This window comes from Myxocyprinus asiaticus, chromosome 43 (assembly GCF_019703515.2).
Source record: "Myxocyprinus asiaticus isolate MX2 ecotype Aquarium Trade chromosome 43, UBuf_Myxa_2, whole genome shotgun sequence".
In the NCBI taxonomy this organism is placed as follows: Eukaryota; Metazoa; Chordata; class Actinopteri; order Cypriniformes; family Catostomidae; genus Myxocyprinus; species Myxocyprinus asiaticus.
In genome coordinates, this window is record NC_059386.1 from 37,642,692 (window position 1) to 37,658,001 (window position 15,310).

The window sequence follows — 15,310 nt, forward strand, 5'->3', positions numbered from 1 at the left end:
GTGTTTGCTGGGGTGGTACTGGGATATGAGAAAGTATTTTTAACACCGAAAAAGTTACACACTTCAGCTTTAATCATAGGCGTAGTTTTAGGTAGGGATGATGGGGCATGTCTAGGCCTGTCGCGATTATTAAATAACCGTCTGATTATTGTGCACTTCAAATTCCAATCACAGTTTTATGCCCAAATAAGGGCATTTTTAGCATATACACTATATTGCCAAAAGTATTCGCTCATCTGCCTTTAGACGCATATGAACTTAAGTGACATCCCATTCTTAATCCATAGGGTTTAATATGACGTCGGCCCACCCTTTGCAGCTATAACAGCTTCAACTCTTCTGGGAAGGCTTTCCAAAAGGTTTAGGAGTGTGTTTATGGGAATTTTTGACCATTCTTCCAGAAGCGCATTTGTGAGGTCAGACACTGATGTTGGACGAGAAGGCCTGGCTCGCAGTCTTCGCTCTAATTCATCCCAAAGGTGCTCTATCGGGTTGAGGTCAGGACTCTGTGCAGGCCAGTCAAGTTCTTCCACACCAAACTCACTCATCCATGTCTTTATGGACCTTGCTTTGTGCACTGGTGCGCAGTCATGTTGGAACAGGAAGGGGCCATCCCCAAACTGTTCCCACAAAGTTGGGAGCATGGAATTGTCCAAAATCTCTTGGTATGCTGAAGCATTCAGAGTTCCTTTCACTGGAACTAAGGGGCCAAGCCCAGCTCCTGAAAAACCACCCCACACCATAATCCCCCCTCCACCAAACTTCACAGTTGGCACAATGCAGTCAGACAAGTACCGTTCTCCTGGCAACCGCCAAACCCAGACTCGTCCATCAGATTGCCAGATGGAGAAGCGTGATTCGTCACTCCAGAGAACGCGTCTCCACTGCTCTAGAGTCCAGTGGCAGCGTGCTTTACACCACTGCATCCGATGCTTTGCATTGCACTTGGTGATGTATGGCTTGGATGCAGCTGCTCGGCCATGGAAACCCATTCCATGAAGCTCTCTACGCACTGTTCTTGAGCTAATCTGAAGGCCACATGAACTTTGGAGGTCTGTAGCGATTGACTCTGCAGAAAGTTGGCGACCTCTGCGCACTATGCGCCTCAGCATCCGCTGACCCCGCTCTGTCATTTTACGTGGCCTACCACTTCGTGGCTGAGTTGCTGTCATTCCCAATCGCTTCCACTTTGTTATAATACCACTGACAGTTGACTGTGGAATATTTAGTAGCGAGGAAATTTCACGACTGGACTTGTTGCACAGGTGGCATCCTATCACAGTACCACGCTGGAATTCACTGAGCTCCTGAGAGCGGCCCATTCTTTCACAAATGTTTGTAGAAGCAGTCTGCATGCCTAGGTGCTTCATTTTATACACCTGTGGCCATGGAAGTGATTGGAACACCTGAATTCAATTATTTGGATGGGTGAGCGAATACTTTTGGCAATATAGTGTATATATATATATATGTATATAAATGCCTTCAATGGCGCATTTGAACCCAGAGTCTGTGAGCTGCGCCGCGGATGTCAACCAGAGCAGCTCCTGTCTGCAAGAGTGCGTGAAGCCCACCAGAGACTCGTGCCAAACTCCACAAAAATATAAACAAACAAATATAAACTTTGATAGAGAACGCAGAGCGCTCCGGGTTCACTCAAAACGATCGTGTAATAGCAAATGTTCCTGGTCATAATGAGTTTATATACACAGTGTTAATGACATGCAGTGACGGAAACTCTATTTCTGTGGAGTGATAACATGATTAAAGGAAATCTCAAAGGTTTTGTTTCATGAGAATTAAGGGCTCAATGGTTTAATCAAAGAGCTTTAAAATAACATGTAAAAGTGAAGAAATTAGGACTGAAATATATTATTATTATTGCATAATATATTATAATATAATTTAAAATAAATAAAATAAAATATATATTTTATATTATATATATTTAAAATTAAAATAATTAAACGAGTTCTAAAAGAAAATTGTTTAAATGTAAAATTGACCAAAACTAAAGTTGACCAAAAAGAGAGACATATATTAAGTATTTAGAAATATTTTGATATTTAAAACATTATTTTTCATGTCACTCAAAGAGTTTTAAAGCCTTAAATCATATTTCCCTTTTTTATATATGTATTTGAAGAAAATATGTTAAAGACTTATGGTGTTTTATCACACATGCACCTTAAGTAATATGACAATTTATATGACAACTAATCGTCATAATTGCAATTATTTGTTTGACATTTAATCGTCAGCCAAATTTCATAATTTTGGCACCCCTAGGCATGTCCCCACCAACTTTCAGAAAACCGGAAGTGTCCCGACCAACATTTGGGTAACTTTACTTCATAAAAAAAACTTTAACTTTATACTATATTTTTATTTTAATGACTAATAACGTTTTTCAGTTTCATTATTCATGTGCGACCGCTTCAGAAGCAGCATTTAAACAGCATCGTCTCGTGTCACCTGTTACTTTTCTCAGTGCTGTTCAGGATGCACATTTTTTTATTATTTTCTGGAGACTGCAAATTTCCATTTGTATGTTTGGCTAACCCTTAAAAATAACACATTTAGTTAAGCATTCTTTCCGTCTTAGTAAGTTCTCCGTCTTACTGTCTAAGTAAGAGTTTTGCATGTAGCCCGATGGATTCTCCTTTTACGGCCGGTAAGTGCCACTTTAGCAAGACAGCTTTACATTTTAACGACTGTCTAGGTAATGGTGTGGGTTTAAGGTGCAGAATTTTATGATGCTTGTATAACTGCACAGATGACTGATTTGGGATGGTAATTTAAAACATATATTATGTGGGAGTGAGGGGAGTTGGAAAGCAGAACGTGGAGAAAACTGTAAAGGGGTGTCAATGCTCTATTCTCCCCATAATTTAATAATTTAAAAAGTCATTTTGTACAAGTAGTTTTTAATTTAGCCCACCCTTTGTTTAGATTTCCATTTGTTTAATGCTGGATAATACATTTGACAGAATGTCACTTTATGTCGCTTGGATATCACTGCTTTTTTGATGTAGATCTACTTGAAGACAATTGAATTTGATACATTACAGGTTAATCGCGTAACATATCGTTGACACATAATCCAACAAGTTTGCATATTACATATAACATTTTTCCTTCATATCATGCAGCCATATAGTGGTCCGTTCTAAACCTGTTTATTCTTCAGAGAGAAAAATAAAAGAGGCTAATATATTGTGGTGGGTCAAAGAAACGGTAAAATGAGACTTGTTGTTTCAGAAAATAATGTTATTTTGCACATATTACCAGACTAACGTTCTCACATTTCCTTATTATCAACATTTTAAATAATATCCTGTTTGCAATGTCCCTACCAACTTCTAAACCAAACCTACACCCTTGACTTTAATATTTCACAATCACCAATCAGGCCCAAACAAATTGACAGATTTGTTCTGCACTTTCACACTTTGTTGATATCGTTAACACAGTCATATATATCGAGTTATTGTTCCTGTTCAGTGGAAATCAGCTTAGAGATTTTTGTGGCGTTCCTGCGGGCACAGATTCTGTGTGGGCATCAGGACCTGCTGCTGTGTATTTGCACTCATGATGAGTGTGTTATATTGTTAGGGAGGTGTGTTTACCTGCAGTGACTCCGCCTTTATTTTCAACACTCACTTACAGTAACTGATGCTGCAGTATGACATTTCCCAAGAAACACAAACAATCTTGAGCTGTCAATCATTACTGTGTGTTTCTATGAGAACAGTTAGACTGAAGCTATCATAAACAGGCAGAGTAACACTTGTGTGAGTGTGTGGGCGGTTTACGAGGAATTCTTTTTAGGTTACAAACTGGTAATAACAAGGGTATTATGCTATAAATGTGGTTTCTGAGGACATTTCTAGTGTCCCCATAATTCAAATCTTTTATAAAACATACTAAATGATGTTTTATTGAAAATGTAAAAATGCAGAAAGTTTTTTGTGAGGGTTAGGTTTAGGGGTAGGGTTAGGGTTAGGGGATAGAATCTATAGTTCATACAGTATAAAAATCATTATGTCTATGGAGAGTCCTCATAATGATAGCTGCACCAACATGTGTGTGTGAGTGTGTGTGTGTGAGGGTTAGGTTTAGGGGTAGAGTTAGGGTTAGGGGATAGAATCTATAGTTCATACAGTATAAAAATCATTATGTCTATGGAGAGTCCTCATAATGATAGCTGCACCAACATGTGTGTGTGTGTGTGTGTGTGTGTGTGTGTGTGTGGGTGGGTGGCTTCGAATAGCCTGAATCTCTGCATACCTGAGACAGGCTCGGCCTGTCAAACTTTTTCAGATATTACAGTCAGTGTTTGTCTTTGAATGTAGATACGAATGTGACTCATGCAGCATCTTACACTGAATGGCAGCTGGTTGTTTTTAGTGGTGTTTGCTGGTCAAGCGTCTCTATTACTTTTGCTCAATGTGACTTTAACAAACCTCTAACAATAAATAGTAAATGTTTAGTGTGTAAGTCCTCTTGTTCCAGACATAAATGATCCCTCAAATCATGTCCCTAGCTTCAAGATGGTGCCAAGTATGGCTGCTGCGCTGTGAGCTCTGACCCAATATTGCAATTTTTTGTTTTTGTCTACAATTCTTGTGTTTTTTGTCTTGGATGTCATCTGCCTTATTGTCTATGATAGACAAATGATTTTGGACATTGGTTCTTCAATTGCACACCGAAAACCGAACTTTAAATACCTCAGTGCCGACCCGCTGTTTTCAAACATGACAGCGGAGCCCTTTGTCCAGGCAGCCCGGCCGCAGAAATGCAGCCGGAAAATGGGAAGGAGAGCCAGCGTTCTCGTCAGACTAAGACATCATGCAAATCGACCCCCACTACCCAGCATTCTACTGGCAAATGTTTAGTCTCTGGACAACAAGCTCTGCGAGCTGTGAGCGTGGATCTCTTTCCAACGAGAGACGAGGGACTGCTGCATTATCTGCCTTACAGAAACTTGGATGTCTGCTGAGATTCCAGATTCAGCCATCAAACCCGCGGGGTTCTCCGTGCACTGAGCAGACGGAGCGAAAGACCTCTCAGGTAAAAGCAGAGGTGGTGGTATATGTTTTATGATCAACAAATCCTGGTGTGATCAGAGGAATGTACATTCTATCAAGTCTATCTGCTCTCCTGATCTGGAATTTCTCATGCTTCTGTGTCGACCATTCTGGCTACCGAGGGAATTCACAGCGGTCATTATCACATCTGTGTACATCACGCCACAAGCCGCCACAGACCGGGTACTCAAGGAACTGCATGGGAGTATAAGTGAGCAGGAAACTGCACACCATGAGGCCGCGTTCATTGTGACCGGGGACTTTAACAAAGCCAACTTTAAGTCAATAGCACCGAAATACTTCCAACACATCAGTTTCAACACATGAGGGGACCGGGTTTTGGACCATTTCTACTCTCCCTTCTGGGATGGCTACAAATCCCTCCCCCGCCCACCATTTGGCAAATCGGACCACTCTTCCATTCTGCTTCTGCCCGCTTACAGGCAGAAACTGAAACAGGAAGCACCCACCCTCAGAACGTCCAGTGCTGGTTGGACCAATCAGATTCTATGCTACAAGACTGTTTTGATCATGCGGACTGGGAGATGTTCCGGTCTGCCTCTGATGACGACATCGAGCTTTACACTGATAGCGTAACGTGTTTCGTCAGGAAGTGCATTGAGGATGTAGTGTCGACCAAAACAATATGGATCTACCCTAACCAGAAACCATGGATTAATAGTGATGTTCGTGCAGCACTTAATGCGCGGACCTCCACTTTTAATTCCGGGAACATGGAGGAGCATAAACAAGCCAGTTATGCCCTCCGAAAAACTATCAGAGCAGCCAAACGCCAGTACAGGGACAAGATTGGAGGACAGTTTAACACCACCAACTCTAGAAGCATGTGGCAGGGAATTAATATCAAAGGGAGTAAAAAATTCTGCAGTGAACACCGCTGCCTCTCTCCCGGATGAGCTTAATACTTTTTATGCTAGTTTCGAGGGAAACAACACCGCCCTCGTGGAGAGAGCTCTCGCGGCCGAAGCTACAGAGCTTAGTTCACTCTCTGTCTCTGTAGCGGATGTAACCTGATCCTTCCGACAGGTGAATATCCGTAAAGCTGGAGTGGTGGTGGCGTAGTGGGCTAAAGCACATAACTGGTAATCAGAAGGTTGCTGGTTCAATCCCCACAGCCATGAACATTGTGTCCTTGAGCAAGGCACTTAACTCCAGATTGCTCCAGGGGGATTGTCCCTGTAATAAGTGCACTGTAAGTCGCTTTGAATAAAAGCATCTGCCAAATGCATAAATGTAAATGTAAAGCTGCGGGTCCAGACAGCATTCCAGGCTGCATCATCAGAGCGTGCGCGAAGCTTTAAAATGTCCACCATTGTGCCTGTACCAAAGCAACTCAAAATCACTTGCTTAAATGACTGGTGTCCTGTTGCTCTGACCCCCATAATCAGCAAATGCTTTGAGAGACTAATCAGAGATTACATCTGCTCTGTGCTGCCCGCCTCACTGGACTCACTGCAGTTTGCTTACCGCAACAACTGGTCCACTGATGATGCCATTGCATCCACACTACACACTGCTCTCTCCCACCTGGAAAAAAAGAACACTTATGTGAGAATACTGTTTGTGGACTATAGCTCAGCATTCAACACCATAGTGCCCTCCAAGCTTGATGAGAAACTCCGGGCTCTGGGCTTAAACAGCTCCCTGTGCAGCTGGATCCTGGACTTCCTGTCAAGCAGACACCAGGTGGTTAGAATGGGCAGCAACATCTCCTCATCACTGACCCTCAACACTGGAGCCCTGCAGGGCTGTGTTCTCAGCCCACTCCTGTATTCCTTGTACACACATGACCGTGTGGCCACACACAGCACCAATGCCATCATTAATGTTACTGTTACATCATATATCAGTTTTTGTGAGAATATGTGCATTCCTACTAGGACTTATTTAACATTTAACAATGACAAACCATGGTTTACAGTGGAACTCAGGCAGCTTCGTCAGGCCAAAGAGGATGCTTACAGAGTTGGGGTTAAAGTCTTGTACATTCAGGCCAGAAACACACTGAATAAGGGAATCAGAGTGGCTAAAAGCATCAGTGTGGAGTGGCATGAAACAACTTACAAGACTCCTGCCCCCAACCCTGTGGTGGACCAATAACTGGCTGACGACCTGAATGTGTTCTACTGTAGATTTGAAAGGCCCAATCTCAGACCCCACACCCACTCTGACCTTCACTTCACACAAACACCAACACCTCCTGCAACCCCCTCCTATTACTCAACCTGCACTTAAGATCTGTGAAGATGATGTGAGCCGCGTCTTTCAACAACAAAGGATAAGGAAAGCACAGGGCCCAGATGGCTTTTCACCTGCATGTCTTAGATCCTGTGCTACCAGCTGGCCCCCATCTTCACACAGATCTTCAATAGATCACTGGAGCAGTGTGAAGTCCCATGCTGCTTCAAATGTTCCACTATCATCCCCATCCCAAAGAAACCAAAAATCACAGGACTTAATGACTACAGACCTGTCGCCCTGACGTCTGTGGTCATGAAATCATTTGAGAGACTGGTGTTGGCCCACCTGAAGAACATCACTGGACCCTTTCTAGATCCCCTTCAATTTGCTTATCGAGCAAACAGGTCTGTGGATGATGCAGTCAACATGGGATTGCATCATATCCTGCAACATCTGTACAGACCAGGGACATATGCAAGGATCCTTTTTGTGGACATCAGTTCGGCTTTCAACACCATCATCCCAGCTATACTCCAGAATAAATTACACCAACTCTCTGTTCCCATGTCTATCTGCCAGTGGATTACCAGCTTTCTGACGGACAGGCAGCAGCTTGTGAGACGGGAAACTCACTTCCAGCACCTGTACAATCAGCACTGGTGCCCCCCAGGGATGTGTGCTCTCCCCACTACTCTTCTCCCTCTACACCAATGACAGCATCGCCAAGGACCCCTCTGTCAAGCTCCTGAATTTTGCAGATGACACCACTGTCATCGGCCTCATCCAAGATGACGATGAGTCTGCATACAGAAGGGTGGTTAAACAGCTGGCTGTCTGGTGCAGTCAAAACAACCTTGAGCTGAACACGCTCAAAACGGTGGAGATGATTGTGGACTTTAGGAGGAACACCCCAACACTGAACCCCCTCACCATTCTAAACAGCACTGTGGCAGCAGTGGAGTCATTCCGGTTCCTGGGCACTACCATCTCACAGGACCTGAAGTGGGAGACCCATATTGACTCCATTGTGAAAAAGGCCCAGCAGAGGTTGTACTTCCTTCGCCAGGTGAGGAAGTTCAACCTGCCACAGGCGCTGCTGATACAGTTTTACTCAGCAGTCACTGAGTCTGTCCTCTGCACTTCAATAACTGTCTGGTTTGGTTCAGCTACGAAATCAGACATCAGAAGACTACAAAGGACAGTTCGGACTGCTGAGAGGATTATTGGTTACCCCCTGCCCCCCCTTCAAGAACTATACACTTCCAGAGTGAGGAAAAAGGCTGGAAAAATCACTCTGGACCCCACTCACCCTGCCCACTACCTTTTTGAACTGTTGCCTTCTGGCCGACACTTCAGAGCTCTGAGCACCAGAACCATCAGGCACAGGAACAGTTTTTTCCCTCAGGCTATCCATCTCATGAACAGTTAAATTGCCCCATTGAGCAATAACTATGTGCAATACACAGTTTAGTCTTTCTTATATTTATCCAAACTCTTCTGCCATTTAAAAAAAAAAAAAAAACATTTGTACTGTACATAACATATTTGTATTTACAGTGTACATAACAGATTGTATTAGATTTGCACTACCCATGTGTATGTGTGTATGTATGTATGTATGTGTGTGTCTATACGTATGTGTATAATACGTTTTTATTTTTTATTATTATCTATGTCTTGCTGCTGTTTTTGTATTGTTTTTGTATTATTGTACACTGGAAGCTCCTGTCACCAAGACAAATTCCTTGTATGTGTAAGCATAACTTGGCAATAAAGCTCATTCTGATTCTGATTCTGATTCTGATTAAGTTCACTGATGATATGATGGTGGTAGGTCTGATCACTGACAATAATGAAACAGCCTACAGAGAGGAGGTGCACCCTCTGAGATGCTGGTGTCAGGAGCATAACCTCTACCTCAACGTCAGTAAGACCAAGGAGATTGTGGTGGACTTCAGGAGGAAAGACAGAGAACACAGTCCCATCACCATCAATGGAGCACCGGTGGAGAGAGTCAGCAGCTTCAAGTTCCTTGGTGTCCACAACATGGTCCATCCACACTGAGGCCATTTTGAAGAAGGCTCATCAGCACCTCTTCTTCCTGAGATGGCTGAGGAAGTTTGGAATGAACCACCACATCCTCACATTCTACACCAGCACTGTAGAGAGCATCCTGACTGGCTGCATCAACATCTGGTACGGCAACAGCACCACCCACAACTGCAAATCCCTGCAAAGGGTGGTGCGAACTGCCAGACACATCATCGGAGGTGAGCGTCCCTCCCTCCAGGACATCTATACCAGGCGGTGTGTGAAAAAAGCTCGGAGGATCATCAGAGACTCCAGCCACCCGAGCCATGGGCTGTTCTCACTGCTACCATTAGGCAGGTGGTATTGCAGCATCAGGACCTGCACCAGCCGACTACATGACAGCTTCTTCCCCCAAGCAATCAGACTTTTGAACTCTTGATCGCTCACAATACATGTATCAGCAACACACTCTATTAGCCTCAGACTGGACCCACATTTTATACTTCACTTAATAACACACTGGCAGCTGACTATCAACCGACAGCTGAATGTCAACACAACACTTCATATTTATTTCCACTGATTACATGGGGGGAGAGGGGTACAGTGTATTTTTATTGTATTTTGTGATTACTGTATATTGTATTTTATTAGGTGTATATTGTATTGTGAAACAAGATGTGTAAACTGTGTTGTGTAAATTAAATGTTTATTGTAATTGTCATAATGCTATGTTGCTTGGGTGCAGTTCCAAGACTTTCACCCTCTGTTGCATTTGTGTATATGGTTGAGTAACAATAAAGGGATTTGATTTTGATTTGATGTGTTGTTAAAGAGAGGTGATTTGTTACTTTACTAACAGATCACACTTAAAAACCCCATTGTCTTACATTGAAGGAGGGACTTCAGTCAGATCTAGAGAGCAGAATACCACAGAGACTCTTTACCTTTTAGTCTGTACACAACCATCCAGAACACACTAGCAACCACGAAGCAACAGTCTAAAAAAATATTACCATATTAGCAACTGCACAGCAACAACCTGGTAACCCCAAGATCATATCAACTGCACAGAAATCCCCTAGCAACCCCTCACAACACCCCAGCAACTGCAAAGAAATGACCTGATAACCCTCAGATTACTCTAGAAACCACATAGCAGCACCCTGCCAACCCCCACAACATGAAAGCGACTGCATAAGAGTGCCCTGGAAACACTCACAATACCTTAGCAATGTCTTGGCAACCACTTACAACACTAGGAACCACATAGCAACATCCTGGCACCCACCCACATAACCCTAGCAACTGCATAGCAACAATTGCCAACCTACCACAACAATCTAGCAACCGCGTAGCAATGCCCCACTGGCAACCACCCACAACACCTTAACAACTGAATAGTTACACCCTGAAACCACTCACAACACCTTGGCAACCACATAGCAATGTCCTGGCAACCACCACAACACCCTCACAACTGCATAGAAACACCTGGCAACCCCCCACAACACCTCAGCAACTGCAAAGCAACTACCTGGTAACCCTCAGATTACCCCAGCAACCACATAGCAACACCCTGGTAACCTCCCACAACACCATAACAACTGCATAGCCGCACCCTGGAACCACTCAAAACACCTAAGCAACTGCATAGCAATGCCCAGGCAACCACCCACATCACCCTAGCAACCACATAGCAACGATCTGGCATTCACCCACATCACCCTAGCAATTGCATAGCAACATCCTGGCACCCCCACCACAACACTCTAGCTACCACATAGCAACGCCCCTCCTGCAACCACTCACAACACCTTAGCAACCGCATAGTAATGTCCTGACAACTGCTCACAACACCCTAGCAACCGTATAGCAATGTCCCACTGGCAACCACCCACAACACCTTAACAACTGTATAGTTACACCCTGGAACCACTCACAACACCTTAGCAACCACATAGCAATGCCCTGGCAACCTCCCACAACACCCTAGCAACTGCATCGAAACACCCTGGCAACCCCCCACAACACCTCAGCAACTGCAAAGCAACGACCTGGTAACCATCAGATTACGCTAGCAACCACATAGCAACACCCTGGTAACCCCCCACAACACCATCACAACTGCATAGCCACACCCTGGAACCACTCACATCACCCTAGCAACCGCATAGTAACACCCTGGCACCCCAAGTGCACCCCAAGTTTTGCACAGGCAATCACCACTCACAGTTTCTGCAAAAAATTATTTCTTTTTGTGAAATAATTTTTTCTTGTTCTGTCAGTTTTGACCCAGGTGATGGTTTGAATTGTTTCTGATGTGTTTTTAATTATCTGCCATGCATTTCCTGCTCACTATCAGAGAGTAAAGAAATAAAACACTCAGAGACTCACTGCTGCACTTTAATGAAACACGGGGCTGGTTGCGATGGCGGCGTGATGTCGGGCCGATGTAACGACAGATTTTTATTACATTACAGGGAAATCACTATGTTTGTTTCAAAAGCTTTGACTCATTAGGACATACATAGTGTGTGTGCTGGGCATTTACACACTTCACACACTCAAAAATACATTACACAATCACACTGAAGATGTGAACATGTGATTACACAAGAACTTTAACAAAATAATATTTTGGTAACGTATCAAGTTAGAAGGTACACTATATAATTATCAGCATTAGCTGAGAGAGAATTTCTTTCATATGTGAGCAAAAGGGACATTATAACTGAAATATACACATATGAATCAGAATCGAATCGTGAATCTTGTGAAACTGAATCTAATTGAATTGGGAAATCAGTATTAATACCCAGCCCTATTTGTCAAGCATATAGGCCTGTGTGTGTTAATGTGTGTGTGTGTGTGTGTGTGTGTGTGTATTAATGCTTTGTAACAAAATCATGCCAATAAAGTACTTTGAACTTGTGTTAATGTGGAAGATTAAAACTTCGCTGCATGATCTTGTGTTTAGTAATGGTTTGTTCAGCGGCCGCAGTGACGTGTGTGTGAATGTGCCTGCAGCGTTTCACAGGTAACAGCCTGCAGACAGAGACTCACTGAAAATTATACGATTCATGGAATTCAGCGGCTGATGAGAGAGAGAGAGAGAGACAGGTCAAAACATGTCAACAGGTTTTTCCATAGACAACACTCCCTGTATACTGCAGCTTAATGTTATGGGACTTTAGACACAGTCAAGGGTGTAGATTCGGCTTGAACACTGGGGTGGGGGGTTGCGGAGAAGCATTTACTTATTTCCATTAATCATGGTATAAAAATTGGGGGGGTTGTACTTACTTGTTTTGATTACTGGGGGGCAGGTTACCTCCCCCCTCGAATCTACGCCCCTGGACACAGTTTATCAGTCTGAGTTTTACTGTGTGTGTGTATGTGTGTGTGTACGTTTATACTACATTGTGGGGACCAGCCAGCGGTCCCCACGAGGGAAATCGCTAATTAAACATACTAAACGATGTAAAAATTCAAAAGGTTTATGTGAGGTTTAGGGTTAGGGAATAGAAATTATTGTTAGATCTGTATAAAATGCATGGAAGTCTATGGAGAATACCCACAATGATATAAAAATGTGTGTGTGTGTGTGTGTGTGTGTGTGTGTGTGTGTGTGTCAGTAACTGCAGGCTGGACATATATATATAGAACAATTTACTGCTGTTTGTGTCTGCTGCTACAATCTACTGGATGTTGAGGAGTTTCCCTAAAATATTATAAACAAATCTGCACTCATAATTGATTTAATATTCAATATTGAACAAGTGAAGTAGTGTGGAGTGATCAGGGGTGTGACTGCTGACTAATTACTAACTAGTGAGAGAGTTTGTGTGATATTGGAGAACATTTTGTCCTTCTGTGTCTCTGAAGTTTCTGGAGGCGATTTTCTGACAGATGGACGAAGAAACCTTTGCAGCGACAAACACAAACGGCTTTGTAACTCCTGTGAAACGTGATAATCCATTCCATTATGATCTCACAAGGGAAAACAAACTAAAATGCATAAATAAAACATACAGTAGCAGTGTTGATCACCATGCAATTGTGTGACCTTGTCATGGAAATCAATATATTTATACACAGATGAGCCAAAACATTATGAGCACTCAAAGGTGAAGCGAATAACGTTGATCATCTCCTAACAAGGCCACATGTCAAGGTCTGGATAGATTACATGGTAAGTGAACAATCAGTTCTCGTAGTCAACATGTTGAATGCAGGTGAAATGGGCAGAAGTAAAGACCTGAGCGACTTTAACAAGGGCCAAACTGTTACGGCCAGATGACTGGCTCAGAACATGTCTGAAACAAAAGCTTGTGGGGTGCTCCCGCTCAGCAGTGGTGAGTACCTACCGACAGTGGTCCGAGGACAAACCACAAACCAGAGACAGGGTGTTGGGCACCCAAAGCTCATCGATGCACGAGGGCAACGAAGGCAACGAAGGCTATCCCGTCTGGTCCAAACCGACAGAAGGTCTACTGTGGCACGAGTCACGGAAAATGTTAATGATGGTTACAGGAGGAATGTGTCACAACACACAGTTCATCACACCCTGCTGTGTATGGGGCTGCGCATGTGGACCCCTGTCCACCGTTGAAAGCGACTACAATGGGCACGTGAGCGACAATGCGGTGGAGGGAGTGTGATGCTCTGGGCAATGTTCTGCTGGGAAACTCTGGTCCACATTCATGTGGACATCAATTTGACACATGCCACATACCTAAACATTGTTGCAGACCAGGTACACCCCTTCATGGTAATGGTATTCCCTGATGGCAGTGGCCTCTTTCAGCAGGATACTGCACACATTGTTCAGGAATGGTTTGAGGAATATGATGAAGAGTTCAAGGTGTTGCCCTGACCTCCAAATTCCCCAGATCTCAATCCGATTGAACATCTGTGGGACATACACAGTTCCAGTAGCTCAGCTGGTAGTGCACGTTGCTTGCAACGCTAAGGTCATAGCTTTGATTCCCAGGGAACACACAAGCTGATTAAATGTATACCCTGAATGCACTGCAAGTCAGTTTGGATAAAAGTATCTGCCAAATGCATAAGTGTAAATGTGCTGGACCAACAAGCCATGGTGGATCCACCTTGCACTTTACAGGACTTGAAGGATCTGCTGTTAATGTCTTGGTGCCAGATACCACAGGACACCTTCAGAGGTCTTGTAGAGTCCATGCTTTGGTGGGTTGGTGCTGTTTTGGTGGCACGCGAGGACCAACAGCATATTAGGCTCATCAGTGAATAAGTGCTGTCTATTTAACAAGTTAATTTAGTGCAAATAATTATATGACAAATACCACATAAAACAATTAACTCAATCATGCCCCAGACCTGTACGTAAATTCCATAATAAGGAACGTCCCGACCAACACAATGCAGGATCTCGAAATGCATTCTTCAAAGTTTCAAACAACATTTAATGTGACACGTTGTCCTAAACACGCAGCAGTTATGTACAGGGACACTGAAAACTAGTAAGACGCAACTCAGCTTTGTCTGATGGCTTGTGGCCATCCATCTTCCTCTTGATCACATTCCAGAGGTTTTCAATGGGGTTCAGGTCTGGAGATTGGGTTGGCCATGACAGGGTCTTGATCTGGTGGTCCTCCATCCACACCTTGATTGACCTGACTGTGTGGCATGGAGCATTGTCCTGCTGGATAAACCAATCCTCAGAGTTGGGGAACATTGTCAGAGCAGAAGGAAGCAAGTTTTCTTCCAGGATAACCTTGTATGTGGCTTGACTCATGCATCCTTCACAAAGATGAATCTGCCCGATTCCAGCCTTGATGAAGCACCCCCAGGTCATCACACACAAAGTCATCACAAAGCCATCAAACAAAGCCGAGGTGCTTGAATTTTTGCACCAGGAGTGGCATAAAGTCACCCAACAGCAATGTGAAAGACTGGCAGAGAGCATGCCAAGACACATGAAAGCTGTGATTGAAAATCAGGGTTAT